This window comes from Terrapene carolina, unplaced genomic scaffold (assembly GCF_002925995.2).
Source record: "Terrapene carolina triunguis isolate 2854851 unplaced genomic scaffold, T_m_triunguis-2.0 Scaffold84, whole genome shotgun sequence".
In the NCBI taxonomy this organism is placed as follows: Eukaryota; Metazoa; Chordata; order Testudines; family Emydidae; genus Terrapene; species Terrapene triunguis.
The window spans coordinates 10,896,569-10,916,712 of NW_020664435.1; positions in this window are offsets into that span (position 1 = coordinate 10,896,569).

Here is a 20,144-nt window from a genome sequence, read left to right on the forward strand (position 1 = left end):
CCTTTTGTAGGAGGAAAGAGCCTTACACTGATGGCTGCTAGAAGTGAAAGTGAATAAATGTTATGTAGGAAATTTGTGTCATTATACCCAGCAAATAAACAGCATTGTCTGTTCCTAGAATCAAAAGAAATGCATTTTAATAGGTCAGAACTTTGAGCTACAGATTCTCCAATACCACTTACAAGCATGCAGACACGATGATGATCCATTACAATGTACTTACTTCTGGAAAAATTAAGGCTAACTCTAGCTTCTATCTGATAAGAGTTGTGTGAGGCTCAAATGTCTTTCCTGCTGTGGGGAGGATGCTTAATATCCCACTAAATTATTCTACTATCCCTGCTTGCAACTATTAGAAGTGATTCTTTAAGATATTTGGAGACTATAGTTTATGTGTAAGGCAGACAGATTGCATTTGTAACATTTAACACATAATAACAATAATAAAACAAACTGACGTGTGTTTTCTATGTAAACAGTTTCTTCTGAAGATAGAGCCAGTGAAATGTTTTGAGAACTTTGACATTTATAGCTGTATTTATAATCTCTTTTGGATCATTTCTGCATGGAGTCACATGTTTGTGTATTTTAAATTCTCTGGAGAAATAAAAATGTTTAAACATAAACTAATGATGTGATAGGCATTTTATGAGGGCTTGTTCAACATGTGCGCATGTGCATGCTACACTGCAGTGATTCTTAAGAGAGCGGGTGGGCGTTCTGTAAACGTCTGAGGTCCAGAAAAGGATCTTGGTGTTAAATGATTAGAAATAGAGACAAAAAGGGAGTGTATGTTACAACATGTAGGGAAAGTAGCTCATACTTTCCCAAGCAAAATGGGATTTGTTATAGTAATTGCTGTGATGTTTTAAAATAATGGAAGATTCCTTCACCATGTAGAGAAAAGATATACTGCCACTCAAAAGTATGCACACATATCACATATATCAATGAATTCATACCCATCTACATACACAAACTGTATATGCATTGTATTATTATTAAAACTGAGTGGATAATATGCAAGAGATAATTTATTTGATTAATTCACTCTCTTTTTCTGCTCCTGGTACATTTGTGAACAGATTGTTGTTTCCTTGAATTTACTCAACATTCAATAACACTTGATATTTTTTTTACTCAATGGTGTGATCACAAACAGGCCAGTATGAGTATTTGATACGTGACATTCAGAACTCTAGCTCTATCAGCTGTGATTGGTCACATGAGTCACATGGTATTGTTCCTGTTACCAGGCTGGATGAAAATAACTAGGAATAGTAAGGAATTAAAGGAAAATAGTAAGGAATTAAAGGGGAGCTAAATTTCTATGGGAGGAGCAGCAGATTAGCTGTTGGCCTTACCCAAGGCATCATTAAGCTACAGAAAAATTTCCTGGCCTAGTGTAAAGATAATATTTAATTTTGTCTCCTCATATTCACACAAAGTAATTGCAGGTTCCTGTTCAGTCCTAGCTGTGAAGGGGACAGGTATGCTGTTGTTTGGCTCATGTAATTGTCTCTGGTGCCAGGGCTCTTGAAAAGTGTTTGGGAACTCTGTCCTTCTGCAGTGTCCCATATAAAACATCCTAAATGCCATTACTGGTCATCAGTACTCACTGACAAAAAGTAGCCGCTGCAGCAGAGGATGGAGAAATGGGGCTGTCAAAAGATATATTCAGGCAAAGACCAACACAAGAGGCCAGTCCCAACACCGGCCTCAGCATAGCTTGCTCCTCACCATCTGGAGCTTGTGCCATCTACAAATACTCATGTGTGGGAGCTTAAACTTCCCATTCTGAGAGCATTTATGTATCTCAGTGGCTCGAAAGGGAGACCAAAAGTGGCACATGCACAGACAAAGGACATTTGGTTTTAAATGTGAGTATTTGCGCAAAATGTTTTGCAGTGCTCATCCAGCTTTCCCTTTCAGTATTTCATATTTACACCACACTGTAGGTCAGGCCTGGTTATTTATAAAAAGAAAAGAAGCCACAAAGAGTTTACAATCACTGGGAAACTCCTCCCATGACAGCTTCAGATTTGTCACCAACGATTATGTTAAGAAGCTTGACAGAATGGTACCAGATGCCCAGATGTCTTCTTTAGTAGAAAATGGATAGTTCTTTAAGGATCTCATGCAATTTCCATTACACTCAATGGTCTGACATCAGTGGTCACTGGATCAAATCCTAATATTATTAAATAGGTTTCCCTATTTAGCCGTCATACCTGAGATTTGAAATGGTGAAAAGGAGAGGCGTTTCCATAATCAGAATTGAGGGTTTTTTTCAACTGTTATAATATGTCCTTATGTCAGCGTGCCTGTCTTCTGAGGATTTCAAAGTGCTTTGCAAACATTAAATAGTTAAGCTTCTCAACGCCTCCCTGTGAGGTAAGTTACTAAAATGCGCTTTCTCCTAAACTCTGCTTCATGCTGGCTCATGGCAACAAGAGTCAGACTTCTCTCTTTAGTATACCGAATCCCAGGTAGAGTCAGGCAATAGGGAAAAAGAGCACAAAGGACAAGAAACGCTAGTTTGTGGCATACTGTGGCTTGATAAAATTTCTTGTAAGGGAAGATGCGCTTTGATCCAAGCTTGTGGATGGAGGAATATTATCACTATAATAGTTCTTCAGGAGGTGGAGTGGTTTAGGCAGCGATCCCTGGGGAATGAAAGTGAAAGCAGGAGGGAGAAGTCTAGCATATAAAGCTCACGTAAATAAAGCACTGACCTTTACTTCTGACACTCTTTTTCAAATTCAACTTGCTCTCTTAAGTGAAACTGGAGAAAGGTTGGTGAAGGGTTTACACTGCTGGGACGAGTGTAGGCCCATCGGACGTCCCATGGGAAATAATTGGAAAGGTCATACATAGTTGCTGACTTTCTTTTAGCTCTGCAAAGGCACCCCCGAAACTTTATTTGAATTAAGAGTCCTGAAGATTGTAAACCGCCATTTCCTGTGGCTGCTACTTCTCAACATATTCTCAGCTCAGCTCCAGAGCATTTAAAAGAGTAGGAAATTACATATTAAACGTGAATTATCAAAGTCATGGCTTTTGGCAGTAGCAGCTAAATAATCTTCTGCTTGTTACTTTCTTCAATCTGTCAGTCCACCCATGCAAGGTCTGCTGTTGCACACTGCTGCTTTCTTTCTCTCTGAAATTTCTTTACTGCTTCTGCACATGCCATTAGTTATAAGAGTCCCCAAAGCTTCCTGGGAAAATCAACACAGTCCAACAGAGTTTCTTAGCATAGTAGATAAGCATGTTGTGGAACCCAGTCAACCAAAGGTAATTATGAGGTCCATGCTGAGAGGATCAACGTAAGTTACGGGGATCACATAGTCCATGACAGATTAAATATCTGAAGGATCACATCAAATGGCTAGAAGCAGCTTTTGTATGCTGCTTTACATAGTAAAAACCTTTCCCCCAAACCTTATTGTTTCCTCCTCTTTCACTTAATACATTAGCCTTTATCGTTTTTGTCCTTCCTTCCAATGTACTATCTTTCCTTTTCACTCTCTTTCTTTCAATTTCTGTTCCTGTACCTTGTTTCTCCTCCTCCTCCTCCTCTTCTTCTGTACATCCCAGACCAAGGGCCTGCCAGAGTGCACTAAACATTTCAGTACAGAATGTCCTATAGGCTAAGGTGAGAAGTGCTGCTTCATGTTTGTTCCAACCATCAATATCTGTTCATGCCACATCAGGTTGAGATTAAAGTGAGGCTCGCCTACTGTAAGGCATGTAAAATATCTCAGGATCACAAGCCTGAATCCCCACTCTCATCATTGAGCAGAGGATGAATATACCATTTTACTTTAGTGTAGCATAAATGACTGAACTAAGTGAATCAATAAGCAAAGGTTTTTTTCAGGCTTCTGGACCGAAAGAACTGATTGGTAGTAATACGATTGCTTTCTGTAGAAAGTGGGTAAGGTATAGAGTGCTGCCATTGAGACAAGGGCAACATTAGTGGCTGTCAATATTCTCAGAGAGTTCTACTCATTGCGTTGATGCTTTATAAATCTTTGTTGTGTCTTTGGTGCAACAGAGTCACCCAAATCCACTTACATTTCAGGTAACACATTAACATAAATAGCCAGGTAGGAAACAGGAAACCCAATCATTTCCTTTTTTTAAATATAGATTATTATGTGAGAAACAATGCATTTTCTTCCATGTTTGCTACAGTTTTTTTCTTCAGTGAACAGCATGCACGGGGGAAAGGAGCAGGTATATAAGATATTAATGTATTTATAGCCTAGCAATTGGGAATTTAACATCCGTATGGATAAGATGTATTCAGTGGCATTACAAGTATTTAAAATATTTAAAAGAAATAAAAAGTCTTGTGTATATTAAGGGATTTTTACATTTATTATGAATGCCTCTCAAATTATGTGCTTCATCCTAAATTAAAGCCATTTACTGTATCATACAAGATCATAGCTCGTGCTTATCATTCTACATTTTGGGCATGATCCTCACCTGGTGCAAATCAGAATAGCTCCATTGACTTTAATGGAGCTACATCAGTTTACGCCAGCTGAGGTTCTGGCCCTTTGTTCTCCTGATTATTTCCTCCATTTTCTGTGCCCATCAGATCTGCACCAGAAACTGATGAGGAAAAAGTATAGGGAAAATAACTTCTCATGTCTGGACTAAGTTATTTTTAGTCATGTCAGCATAATGCAAGTGGAAGAATGATATCTGAAGTCAGTTACAATCTGCAGCAGCTACTAGTTCTGTAACAATCCAACCACGAGTGCCAGTTCAGAATTCAAAGTGATTTTGGTTGCACCATGGTTGGTAGGTTCTGTAATATTGCCACCCCATTTCTTTCTTCTCTTCCTGAGCATTCCTTAGCCATATTTTAAACTTCATGGCATGATGAGTACATCTCTCCATAAAAAATGAGTCCGTTAGTCAATGTGTCAATGGTGAGTTTCTGATGTCCATATATTTGGAGAATAGGTTAATATTCCCAAATTCATTTTCATTTTTAAAGTAGGATTTGAACTCAAGTCCCCAAAGGTAAAAGTATTAAGCCACTGCACCATCTTCTTGCTCCCTACAACTCATAGCAATTGAAAGATATAGAGAAACTATAAAAGAATCCTTTTAAAAAAAATAGCATGGGTCTTAAAACACAACCTGTATAAACAGAGGGATTGTTTTCTGAAAGGAAACATTTTTCCTATATTACAACCCTTTAATTTACAAGGCACATGTACCAGGAAAGAACTATTTCATTGCATGGTGACTTAATAAGACATATTGAGAAATACCTCCACATAACTGCCTGTAGAGTATGTGTGTGTATATGTGTGTGCATATGAGAGGGAGCGCGAAAGTATCTGTACAATTAGACTTATGCACAAAAGTAATTACCATGTTGCCTGCACTCTGGGTTTGGAGGACAAAAATAATCATGTATCTCTCTATAATAATAATAATGAGTAAGGTAATTACTATGTAAATACCATGTCACTACATGGTAATTACTGTGGGCCAGATTCTGCCACTCTCACTCATTTTGAGTAGTGCCTTATTTAGTGAATTGACCCATTGATTTCAGTGCAACTACTTGGGGAGTTTTGTATTTAGTATGAATAAGGGTGGCAGAATCTGCCCTTGTGTAATTAAATGGTCAACAAGCAATTACTGCATAAGTATCGCATAACAGAACCCTGTAAAAAATCTCTAACAAGAACAACAAATATGTTTAAATATTTCGTTAGTCCATTCAACCTGTCCTACCTCTTTTATCATTAGAAGGACACTTGATACTGCACCTCAATCTCCTTTTCCCTGTCTGACCCCTCCCCCCAATTTTTTTGTTTGTTCATTTGAATCAAAGAACAAAATGATGACACAATAGAAGAGAAGCATCAGAACAATAATATGTCTCTCTTCACCTACCTATCCCCATAGATGCTCACCCTGTTGCAATAGTCTTATAGCAAAAGCTGTAGGTACACTGGAAGGAGGAACAATATTTTAGGAGATAGGGAATGGACTGGGACTCAAAAGACCTGCGTTCAGATCTTAGCTACATACTTCTTGCCGCTATATATGTCTTTTGTGACCTATAGCAAGTTACTTAATCTACCCAGTGTGTTAGTTTCCCATCTGTAAAATGGAGATAGTACTTTGCTACCTCACAGGAGTGTTGTGAGGATAAAATCTATTAATGATTGCGAGGGGCTCAGATACTACAGTAATGAGGACAAAATAAGTAGATAGATTTTTTTTCATCATATTGAAATGTGTGCTGGCTTTGTTCTTTTTCCACTACGCATAAATAACATATCTAATAATTATAGTACTTTGCACTTGGATTCGTTCCTCTAAGCATCTCAAAACACCATGCAAGCATTAATGATTTAAGAGTCTTCCCCTGTTGCTAATGAAATAAATGAATGAATTTAGTGGAAGCATGATCAAGCCACAAGAGTCACAACATGCCAGGGAGTTAGTAAGTATTATTGTACCCACTTTAAAGATAAATAAATAGAGTCACAGAAAGTATGTGCTATTCTACAGTGAACAAGTGGATAGAAGCCAGGATTCCTGATTTATAAGGCCAAATTCCTGTTGGGCTCAGAGGACAGAAAACTGCTAAAGTCACGGTTGGAGCCCGATCCTGCTGACATAGAAGTAAATGGCATTGCATCCACTCATGCCAGTGATGAGTTTCATCCTCTGTCTCCTGCTCTATGGACCAGGCCATGTGACAATGGTTAATGGAGCCAATAAAATGAAAATGAACAATCAAGAGGTCAAAGCACCCCCCATCCAACAATTACAAAGGTATGATAGTGTACCTAAAAGGTGTTTCTGTTTTCTGAAGCAGTCTGTCACAAGACCAGAGTCAGACTCATTACAGATGTAACTCACCAGCATCTAATTGGTATTCCAATATCTTTCAGCTGTGACCTAGAAAGAAAGAGTGGAGAAGAAGAAAGTGATACAAAGAAATTCCTGTTATGGTCCTTGAATTGTAGGGCAAATGCCTGTCCCTATACTGTACATACATAAACAGCTCTTTCTCAGCTGCGATTTAATGTTGCTATACCTTCAATTGCAATTACATTGAATCACATTGCAACAAATCTTTGTAATGCCAATCTCATCTTTCCACCTCATTGACAGCTCTGGAGATGCATCTGAAATTCATAGTAGCCTCATAGCCTATGGCAAGAGAAATCCATGCTGCTAAAATTTTATTTTAGAGTTCAAGCTGGTTTCCCTCAGACTAGGACTCTCTGTTTTTAATCTTTTGCTGCCTAGCACATTGTATCAAAATAACCAGCCAATACTGTTAAACTGTCAGGGGTCTCCACTGCTTCTGAATTTTATCAGGAGAAATAAATACTGTAACATACACATAACAAATAATACATCTAGACAGGATTTTTAACATTCATAGAATTAAGATCAGAAAAAAAAATAGGTATAAACTTTGACTTGGCGCTGCCGTTCCCTTTTACAGAAAGAAAAGGCTGGAGGAGAATATTCAGGCTGATTTAGTGGCTCAGGCTGATAGGGACTCCAGGCTGGATCCCAAATTTGAACACCATTCAAAGGGAGAGATATTTAAAAATCCCAGAAAAAGAGATATTTCCAAATTAATGGCATTGCCCGAATGCCTTGGCTCCTTGCACCCCACCAGGAAGGTTTATTATTTTCTGGTAAAATGTTGCTTGAATGGGGAGTGGTAGTCAGTGATGCGTCAGAGCTGCTCTTTGAAGACATTAAAAAGCTGAATGCACAACAAAGAACAGATGTTCCAGCATGCTTTATTTATGCACCCATCAGCAATCTTCCAATGACCACAAAACACAGGGTTTTTTTTTTTTTTTTTACTCTTCACAATATTATTTTCTGATCAACACACACTATATTTTTTTCTACAGCTGAAGTCCTCAGTGTGTGTGTGTGTGTGTTTGTGCGCTTGTGCTTGAAAGTCTGTTTCCATCAAAAGCAGGCTTCTATTGAACTGTAGAACAGGTGTGGATTCTGCAATTAGATCACATTTCAGAGAGAGAGAGACACTGAGGGTAGTAATGGCGGTGAATTCTTCACAGTCAAATGCAGCACCATAGCGACCAGTAACAATGAAGAATAATAGGTATTAGTATTAGGGTGATTATTTTTAGTTTATGGAAACATTTGATTGAATACTGCCATAAGGCATGGTTAACGTGTGCACAGCACAAGCCAGCTGTAGAGCAAACTTGTTTTACTGGCACTTATCTGAAATTCTCATCTCTCCCACTCTCTCTGCTCACAATTGGAATGAAAGTAGCGATTAGGAAGTGAGTTGTAATGCAGATTAAATGTTATGATGTACCAAGATCCTGGTAGGTTATTAAAACTCACTTGAATTCGTTGTGTTAAAGGTATAGCATTGACAGATTTATCAGCTAGTCTACATCTTTTAAAGAAAAAACTAAAGGACATTTCAAAAATCCGTTTGTAACCAGGAGGCTTTTCAATAGTAAGCTGCCACATTTATGAGCTTGCCACATGTGTTTTACACCTGCATGCTGTAAATATATATTAAGTATGAAACAACTTGTGGTACTGGTATTGATGGAGCTGATTTAAACTGGTGTAAGGCCTCACAGCTAACTACGCACAATGGGCCAAATCTTCAGCTGATGTAAGCTGGCATTACTCCGTGGAAGTCAAGGGAGCTATATCAATTTACACCAGCTGAGGCTCTGGAACAAAGAGTATCAAAGGGAGAAGGACAGCCTTCACTTGGAATTTCCTTGCATTTGTTGGTATAACTCGGAAGCCTGGCTTTATTTTTGTACAATGTTTGGGACTTACATAGATGCTGAGAAGTTTTAACACAGAGAAAACCCTTGGCTCATCTTTCCTCTTCCAGTTGTCCCCATGCTGCATTCCAGAACACATGGCTCATCGGAATATTGGACAGTAGGCAAAATTCCTATCTCTTTTGATGGATCTTGAAGCAGGCATTGTGTTCTTCTTTCAGGCTCAGAATTTTTTCAAATTTATCATTCTCATCGTCAAGAACAGTTTTCCCCGGTGTCACTCATATCCTGACTCTGTCATTATGCCACCTTCAGTTATTGTTAGTAATAGCAGTAGTAGTAGTAGAAGCAGTAGTATTTTACAGTGTCTAAAAGTTCTAGAAGCCTCACAATAGAGATGAATTGTGTAATCTTATCTTTGTAGATTAAGCAAACTAAATCTAAATCTTACTCAAGGGCTGAGCATGCACTCTGTAAATATGATAGTCATTTCATAAGAACATAAGAACATAAGAATGGCCATACTGGGTCAGACCAAAGGTCCAGCCAGCCCAGTAACCTGTCTACCGACAGTAGCCAATGCCAGGTGCCCCAGAGGGAGTGAACCTAACCGGTAATGATCAAGTGATCTCTCTCCTGCCACCCATCTCCACCCTCTGACAAACAGAGGCTAGGGACACCATTCCTTACCCATCTTGGCTAATAGCCATTCATGGACTTAACCTCCATGAATTTATCCAGTTCTCTTTTAAACGTTGTTATAGTCCTAGCCTTCACAACCTCCTCAGGCAAGGAGTTCCACAGGTTGACTCTGCACTGTGTAAAGAAGAACTTCCTTTTATTTGTTTTAAACCTGCAGCCCATTAATTTCATTTGGTGGCCCCTAGTTCTTATATTATGGGAACAGGTAAATAACTTTTCCTTATTCACTTTCTCCACACCACTCATGATTTTATATACCTCTACCATATCCCCTCTCCTCTTTTCAATTTCAATTCCTTTTGTTTTGTTAACTATAATATATTTTAAAATTGATTGAAAAGGAATTATTTTTTCAAAATTCCTTTTATATTGGATCCATCATTTTTTATTTTACGTTTGATTCAAAAAAGCAGCATTACTACTTTTTTCCTTGACATAATGCCAGATTCTTTGCAGATGTTGCAATATCAACATTTTTGCTATGATTTTGTATTGCAATCTTACTGTGCATTGACACACTTCCATTTATTCATCTGATTGAATACGGCCACAAGGCACAGATAGCGTATAATAACAGTGCACAGTATGCATTACCTAGCGTTCTTATTCCACAAAGATGCTGGCAAATGTAATACTTGCTGCACACACAAAAATTCTGTGCTGAATTTTGGCAAAGGCTGGCAAAAAAACACCTCCAAAGGGCACATCCTGTGATGTAAACCTTAATATGCATTATGCGAGTCACAAGAACAGCAATAGGACTCCATATTATATCCATGCACACACTGAGCAATGATATACAATATGTTACCAAAATCATTTTTGAAAGTAACATTGCATGTTTTGCAGCTTCTTTTCAAACATAAACAGTTCAGATATTTCATTTACTGTTATTCTTACTTTTTGCTTTTCTGTCAAGGCTAGTAGTTTGAAAGACATAAGGATAAACTCACAACTTTTGGTGCCATTCCATTTCTCAAAAATAAGCCAAACGAATTTAATTTGCTTTAAAATTGCATCTTAAGTGAAAAGCTGCATGCCAACTTTTAGCCCACTGAACAAAAGAATTGCTGAGTTACAACAGCCTATTCAAATATGGTTTAGACTGGAAATGCAGATGCCTGCTAATTTGTCTTCTCATTTACCAGTCCATATAGAATTGCCCATGTCTTTGTGATACAACAGCCAGAACGGAAGATGTCTGTCAGGGGGACATGTGACTATAAGGGCCATCCGCTTACGCAAGCTCTCTAGAATAATGTCCTTCATTGCTGTAATCAACACTAACAAGAACAGTCAAATTAGAAAAAACACATGGAGCGAAACCTGCCTATTAAAGTACAAGCCAAAACAAAGGAAAAGAAATTGAAAAAACACTCTGTATGTTCTTTAACACAAAGAAGGAAGGTCAGATTCATATGTAGGTTTTCTATGAAAAATTAGCAGAAAAACAACGTCATTTCCTCAGGTGAGAAGCTCATCCCAACATTCTCACTTAAAGGAGGTGGCCACCAGTGAGAAGCATTTATCGAGAGAGATGAGGGGAATGACCAACATATCCTAATGCATGCAGAGGAATGTTTGTCAACCAAAAATCCAGGGTCATTCTTCTACTACTGACTGAAGGACTTGCTTGTCAAAAGCTGCATCAGAGGAAGAAATTAAGTCAAGCTTATAGAGCTTTTGAAAGTGTGCATGTTTGACCATGTAGTGGCTAGCTAAATACTGTGTGTTTTTCAGGAATGCCTGAGCCCTGTATTTTATTGAGTGAATTCTAATGCCCACAGGAGGGACAGGCCTCTGGTTTTGTGTGCTTCCCTAGAAAAGACCCTGTTCCATTTGGATATTAATGACATAGCAGTGAGGGTGGAAACTTATGGACCATTAATTCAGTCTCGAAAGTTGCCATCCTGCTGAGGTAAATCTTCATTGCCCAGTTTGTACCACTGAACTCTTTTGGGTGCTTTAGCTTAGAGAACAATGATGGCAGAACTATATCCTGTGACCTGTTTTAGGGAGGAGCTCTATGATGTAATGCGATTACATTGTTCTTAGGCAACACATCATATTTCCTCTCCAAGGGCAGGGCCTCTAATGCAGATATCCTCTTGCAGCCATAATGACTCTTATGATGGCTCCCATTATATTTCTATTCATAAAAGAAGATGGATGTGTCCTTAAGTGGTTTGGGTGGAGTAGCTGGGAGAGTTGAAGTAATTGATTGATGCCATGCGAGGTACTTTATGAGTTGTCTACCTTAAGGAAACACATCATAGGCCTAATCCTGAGATATGCTGACCTCCCGCAAATGCTATGGAAGTCAGCAGGAGTCCTGGGCACTCAGCATCTCACAGGATAAGAACCTATGTTAGGAGAGGACAACATATAGTTTTCCTTGGTATCCAGTACACACACTTGGGCAATGAGCTATCCATAAAACTCTCTATTGTAAAGAGAACTGAACACATGCATCAATTCAGTTTAGCTTTGAGGAAACCCTTGGTTATACCTTGATGCCAGTGTCCAAACTTTCACCACATTGCAAAATTAGCTCAATTGATTGGAATTTTCTTTTTGTAACAATAGAACAGTATTGATCACAGATTCAGGGTATGTCTTGCATGCTGTCTTCTGCCTTTCATCAGCCGTGTGGTCCATGAAGGACAACTGAGCTGTAATATGGAGCCAGACCTTGGTGCAGGTGATCCACTAAGGAATGGGAAAGGAAGTGAAGGATCTGCCATAAGTGCCACTATGAATGGAAACCACAACCTTCTTGCCCACCATAACGAGACTAAAATGCCACTACATTTTCTCTTTAGATTTTTAGAAGAACTCTAGGAGGAAAAGGGAGCAGGCCCTACCATTACTGAAATAAGGCATATATAGTTACAGTCCAGCATTGTCTTTTCCTGAATAGGTGTCATGACATTTTTCACTGATGGGAAGTGATCTCTGCATGATAAGTCTCATTGTTTTATTAGTGCCTGGAAAATTAATGTCTTCAAGCTCCTGAATGAACTGACCTCTGGCTGAACCACTCTGCTGTCTCTGAGAGTCCCTCTTTCATTTATTTAGGGCCAGATGCTACCATTCTTATTAATGAAAAATAGTACTTTATACTTCATGTTGTTTCATCAGAAGACACAGCTCAATGTGAAAAATTGGGCCTCAAAACTAAAAGGCCTAGTTACTCACACTGAGATATTTTGGTGTCTAAGAAATTACTTTTTCAGTTTAAAATGAATCTGCGTGGTTGTGGCAATGGAAAGATTTGTAGTTAAGTTAATAGTGCCCCAAACTGAGCTAGGCACTTCAAAGATGACGAAAAGAGATACTCCTTAGTATGTAATTTAAATATTATGTATGACACAAGTGACTATTTCCAGCATTAGTGAGTGGATGGACGGATGAAGAACAGGATTACAGCAATACAGTTACATGAGAATCCAGCTTGTAAAACAGTGCCAGATTCTTCAGTCCTTATTCAGGTAAATCATTTGCCCATTGGAATTACTGAAGGAAATGGATATTTTTAAAAGAACAACAATAATGGGCATGTGGTGAAAACACTGTGGAGATAAACTGATGGTGTCATATGTACTGTGAGAAAAATATGTTATGAAACTAAATAAAAAAGTTCACCTGTTTGGAGTTAGATGCTTAATATACTTAACATCAGTGTGAGATGGAGCAGCAAGGAAATACCTAGTAAACAGAAGATACCAACCAGCTGGTACCTATAATTATATTTATTTCACACTAATGATAAAAAATGTTAAAATGATCTATATTATTTATGCTTATGATACATCATATGTTAAAACAACATGTTATACCCAGACAACGCTTTCATCATCATGTCGTTTGAGAGGGAACTTTTATCATTACCATCTATAGCTTTCACAGCATGTATTATTAACACGATGTTCTTATAATAGCTACCTCATGAATTGCCACAACCAATTTTCTTGGCTATTAAAGTGGTATTTCAGCCCCATCGCCATCTCCCCACCACCAAATATCTGGACAACACCTTCCCAGCTAATGTTCTGTACAGTGTGACATAATGACCAACCAGGATCACAGAAAAAGTCTGAATTGATACACTCATTATGAGCAAGTAACAACAGAGGGATTGACTATATGCATGTAGTCATTTGATATTCTTGCTTGATGTTTGCTTTCTGTCCAGGACTACCAAAAGTAAAATAAATATGAATATTTTGTAGTCTAGAAGAAATCATATGTGTTGTCATGCAAAAGATCCACGTCTGACCGAAATTCGTTCCTTCAGACCAGAAGAGCTAAACCTAACTGTTCTTAGACAGCAGAATGCTTAGTCCCTAAGGAAGGGAGATTCTTGAATCAGTCTGCAGTGAGCCCTCTGACTGTTTCCTGAACATCCTTGATGGATTCTGGAAGGATCCTAATTTAACCTTTCTCTGCTGGAGAGACTACCTTTGAGCTCCTGAAGCATGGAGGGTAAGTAAAAATTAAAATATGGGGATATTTCTTGGGGCCCCTAGAGGGGCACCAATGCAATAATACATTGTGTAACATGGATTAGGGTGATGTGTAAATTGGCCTCTCTTATCTGGGGTTGATACAAATTCTGGGAAGCCAAAGAACAGTCAAAGGACACTCACAATCTTGGAGTTGTTGAAAGCACTCGTTCTCTGTTTCCATCTTCAGGATGGGGCACATTTCATGTCAGCTGATGCTGTTATTATTCAATTCCCAGGCACAATTCTCTGTCACTAACAAGATGAAATACTAGGTCATCCACATCAAGTTCCAAATTTTATTTATTCAAGAACAGTTAGGTTTTATGATTTATGTTTCTTAATGGCTGCCGGAAACTTTTCCAGAAGAAAAACGATTGGCAAGCTCTAAGGAAATGTATCCTTTTACAGGCAATTTGGTTTTGAAGGGAAAGTTCCAAATTATTAATATGATAATTCCCTATGTCTAGAAATAGTTCAAAGTCAAAATATATGCTACTTTGAGATATACACAACTTGAGATACTGACAGGTAGGCAAGTAACGTGCAATGTTTTGTTAAACAAAAAACAAAAAAACACAGGGTACTCAAAACAATGTTCCCCCCCCCCCCCAAGTCCATCTGGGATTGGACCAAATATTGTTTCCTCAGGTCTTATTCAGCCCTAGCATAGAGGTAAAAAGAAACATAGTAAGAAGAAGAAATAAGAGTGTAGCAGTGGGAGGAAAATTAGAAAGCTGTGGACTTTCTCTGCCTAATGAGTCTCTCTCTCTCTCGCTCTCTCCACTCCTACCCCTCTCTACTAAAGCAACTGGCAGGTGCAGTATTATTCTGCAGATGGACCAAGAGTGGCACACATACAATTATATAAGTCTGGCACACATGTGTTTCTGCTTTACATTAGATGCCAGCTGACCCACCGGTAGCCAGAGCTGAGGGGACATCCCCAACAGTTGTTGTACATGGAGAGGAACCAGTCCACTGGCAGTACAGTATTAACCCTTCTCCAAAGAGCCTGTATCTGATCCAGAGCAATCATTCTCACTTTCTCCTGCTCCAGGACTGTCACTCTTTGTTTCTCTTCCCTTCATTGTCACAGAAGTGAAGATTGTTTTGGATGGGATTAAGTAGGAACAGGTGGTTCTGTAACACTTATGAGTTCCAAACTTACAAATGTGCATCATGTTCTTCCATTCTTCTCATTTCTACAACAGCTTCTCTCAGGTTATTTTAGGTTGATCAGTGGAAGAGAAGGAAAGGAGAGGGTGGCTCTTCCTATTGTTCAAAATGATCACTATTTTTGATGAGGAAGCTACTTTTATTCAAAAATGGACCCATTTTCCATTGGAAAAGGCCCAGTTTTGCTGATGAACTGGCCTAGGGGTCATATTTACTATGGACGTTAGGTGCCTAGAGATGCAGATAGATGCCTAGTGGGAATTACAAAGTCACTTGAATGAGTTAGCTGCTTAACACCCATTGATTTAACATGGGAATTAGGCACCTAATCTGTTTAGGCACATTTGTTAATCCCTTGAGGCATTATCTATCTATCTCTATCTGCATCTTTAGGTGCCTAAATTCCTTTGTAAATCTCATCCAGATTCACTAGACAATGGGCCCATTTTTTTGCTTGGAAAATGTACCTAGTTGGGGGGGGGGACCTTTGCAAAAATTTACCCATTTTTGAGATAAATTAAGAAGATAGAGCAATCTTGGACCAGATTCTTGACCCCACTGTGGAGGTGCAAAGGGAACACAAAGTCAACTTAATCCTCTCCCTAGGAATTCTCCAGTGCAAGGGAATCCCTAGATAGTATACTATAGAGCTTGTGGACCAAATCTGTGCCCCTCCCGCACCTTAGAGCCTCCCTCACCACCCCAGAGGATGTATCCAGGAAGAAGGGGAGGTGGCTGGAGTGCCTGTGCATGCCAGCTGTTTCCTGCTGTTAGAACCCTGGGATTGAGGACAGCTGGAAGTAAATTGGAGCACATTTCAGTAATGCATGGTATTTTGAAGTCTTGTAAGGGAAAAGCGAGATCTATAGATAGATATAGTGTTTAAGGACATGTCCCATTGATCCAAGCTCTCCGCTGTCTCAAAAGAAAGAGAGGTTTAGCCTGAAAAGCATGAACATGCTCTCTGTATGTGTGTATATATATCTCCTCGATATGTTTCACTCAATATGCATCCGAAGAAGTGGGTTGTAGCCCACGAAAGCTTATGCTCTAATAAATTTGTTAGTCTCTAAGGTGCCACAAGTACTCCTGTTCTTTTTGCGGATACAGACTAACACGGCTGCTACTCTGAAGTCTCTACAGTTAAGGCTGACCTGAGTTTTGCACTTACAGCTATCGTATGTTCAGAAAAAGCTTCTCATCCATTAGGATAGAGCTGATGTTGTCTCTCGTATAGACAGATTCAAAATGAAATACCAGCTGGGGCATCACTAAGAGATTAAGCAACAATTATATTTCTGTTGTAGCTGGGGATTTTTCTTCCTTTCCTTTCAGTTCTTAGCATTGTAACCTAGAATGTGAGGATTTTTTGTGCTTTCAGGAGACTTCTTCACTCCCCCTCCTTGATTATGTCTATAAAAAGCCAGGGAGGGAAGAGCGACAGCAGTACTTGTACCAGCTGACGTAACCATGGCACAAAAGGGTGGGGATTAGTGATGCAAGGAGCAGGCTTTTTCCCTCCTTCCAATCCCCTCCATGATCTCCATTAGCTTTTCAGGCAGTTTAATTAGCCAGTGAAAGATGTTCCCCTAAACAAACTAAAAGGAGGGAGTCACTTCAAAACAAACCACTGGAGTAACATGAAGAGCCTATTTTTGTCTGCGTAATTCATAAAAGCAACCTGACTAGTAGGATTCTGGAGGAAAAGAAATTTCTATTTAATCAAAAGGCCTCTCGTGATCAAAACTCCTCTATGGCTAGTTCAACCTCTTAGACCATTGCAGATGACCAAAGCAAATACTAAGCATGGATACTGTAGCAAACTGCCTATGCTTGCCGGCTAGTCTCTATCAGAAGAATAGCACGGGCAGTGATAATAGTTTCTTCAAACCACCAACCTGCCACTGGCCTAAACCTCCTGGGTTGCAGACATGAGGCACTGCAGAGTTCTACAAAGGTTAAACCTTACTGCAGGTAGTGCATTTGAAAACGATTCTGAAGTTTCTCAAATTCTATTAAATATGAGGGAAAGCGCCATTGACAAATGAATGTTGTGGTTTTTATCAGAATTGCAATTTTTCTTCTGTGAGTGTGAGAAATGGAAGTTAGGTGGTTATACAATTTTGATATTTGATTTTGAGTCTGAGTTTCTGAATTTTGGACAACATTTTTCCAGGGATACCCAGTGGTTCCATTACACCACAGAGAGGCACTCCAGACCCTTCCATTTTCAGGCTACCTCATTCTAACTACCCATAATTTTATTACACATAATAATTGTAGTTGCATAGACTAATATAATGATAATTATATCTCATGCTTCACAGTGATTACCTGCTGAGGTGAGCGAGGGCTTTTTTCCCAGCATTTTACAACAGACTAGTTGCATTATGGGGTTATTCACCTTTCTCAGGCACATTAGATATTGGTCACTTCCAGAAGCAAGATACCAGATTTAATGGATTAAAGGTCTGATCCATTATCACACATCTTATAATTATACAGAACCATAAGTCTTTACTGTAATTAATCAGTGAGAGATTAGTGTATATTCCCAGTGGGAAGATACTATGTCAGAGAAATAAGTTTAGTTGGGTGATGTTCTTAATTAGCTATTAACTCATTATCCAGAATGTTTGTGCCTTTGGACACAACCGCCACATATGACAAAATCCTATTTGTATGTAGTCCTTGCAGTGTAATGGAGAATAATTCCAGTCACTTACATATGGTATCTCCAGAGTCTTATGTAGATGTGATGGAGGATTTTGATCTAGGCTTCTTTTAGTGAGCTAGCAGGCACACATACATGTAGTGAACCCAAATCCTGTTCCCACTATGAAGCCTGTGTAAATGTGATGAGCCTTGGGGATGCACATGAGAGTAAAAGAGAAGCCCTTCTCCCCACCTTCTGCTTCAGAACATCAGCAGAGATCCCCATCCACATCTTGTACTCCAGCATAAAGGCTCTGCAAGCTTAGTGACTCTGTGCACAGCAGCAGATCCACAAGCCCTGGCCTGCATGCAAAAAACCTCTCTGCACAGCAGCACAGGGAATCGCCATGAACCTTAACTCCTTACCGAGTAGTGTACACACCTTCTTTGTAGACTCCTGAAATCCTTCCACTTAGTGGTAATGCATCAGGTTTTCTGGGTCTGGGACCTTCCACACCTGCAGAGGAGTGGGTACAGAATCAGCCCCAGTTTGTGCATAAGTGCTAGGGTTGCCAACTTTCTAATCACACAAAACTGAATATCCCTTCCCTGCCCCTTCCCCAAAGCCCCACCCCGCCCTGCCCCTTCTCTAAGGCCCCGCTGTGATGTTGCACTCCATATGTTTTATGGAAATATGCTAATGAGTGTGAATATAATGTAACTGGAATATGCTTCATGCAAAAGGTCTCTTGTAAGGTATCATTACAAAGCGTATAATCTACTGAGTGTGTTCATCCTATTTGTATGTATGTATCATTCTTGTATCTAAAGCTAGAAATATGAAGTATTACTCTGAAGTCCTATTGTAACTATGCAAAGTGTGGGCCATTAATGGTGGCTTGGAATCTTGATGGCTCCCATTAACTAGGACAATTGGTTGTAAATGGCTCTGTTTACTTGTAAGCCTTCCTGTATATGTGGGTGCCAGCCAGTGAGTAATGAAGACTCACAGGACATGTGAACATGTCACATGATACTGGAATCCATCTTAAACCTGGTGCTTTTCCATTTAGAAGGAAGGGTGGGAACCTAGAGAGAGACAAAGGATTCCCACCTTGTGCCAAAGCTATAAAAGGGGGTGGAACAGAACAAAGGGGCTGTGAGTCATGAGAAATCGCCAAGTTACCACCTGAGCTGGAACTAACAAGATCTGTACCAGGGAAAGGATTGGGCCCAGACTAATGAGTCTAGTCTGTGAAAGAAGCTTATTGGAACATCTCTGAGGGCGAGATTTACCTGTATTCAGTTTCTTAAATGTATTAGGCTCAGACTTGCGTGTTTTGTTTTATTTTGCTTGGTAACATACTTTGTTCTGTCTGTTATTACTTGAAACCACTTAAATCCTACTTTTCATACTTAATAAAATCACTTTTGTTTATTAGTAAACCCAGAGTAAGTGATTAATACCTGGGGGAGCAAACAGCTGTGCAGATCTCTCGATCAGTGTTATAGAGGGTGGACAATTTATGAGTTTACCCTCTATAATCTTTATACAGAGTAAAACAGATTTATTTGGGGTTTGGATCCCATTGGGAACTGGGTGTCTGGGTGCTGGAGATAGGTGACTTGCTGAGCAGTTTTTGGTTAAAGTCTGCAGCTTTGGGGCGTGGACCAGACCTGGGTCTGTGTTGCAATGGGCTCTCATGTCTGGCTCAACAAGGCAGGGTTCTGGAGTCCCAAGCTGGCATTGGAAAACGGGCTCAGAGGTAATTCCAGCACGTCCGGTGACAGTCCCAAGGGGGTCTCTGTGACCGAACCAGTCACACCTGCCTCCACTCACTCCATCCCCGCTTCCTCCATCACTCACTCTCCTCCACACTCACTCACTTTCACTGGACTGGGGCAGGGGGTTGGGGGAAGAGGGTTGGACTGAGGTTGAGGGCTCCAGCTGGGGGTGTGGGCTATGAGGTGCAGCCAGAAATGGGTTCAGGGTGCAGGAGGAGACTCCAGGCTGGGGCAGGTAGTTGGGATGTGGGAGTGGGTGTGGACTCTTGGGTGGGGCCAGGGATGAAGGGTTTGCAGTGCAGGAGGGGGTTCAAGGCTGGGGCAAGGGATTGGGATGCAGTAGGCGGTGTGAGGTGCTGGCTCCAGGAGGGGGCTCAGGGCTGGGGCAGTGTGTGGATCTTCCCTGATCACCGCTCTGCTAGGGGCCACAGGGACATGCCAGCCACTTCCAGGAGCTGTGCGGAGCCAGGGCAGGCAGGAAGTCTGTGTAAGCCCTGCTGTGCTGCCAACCGGACTTTTCATG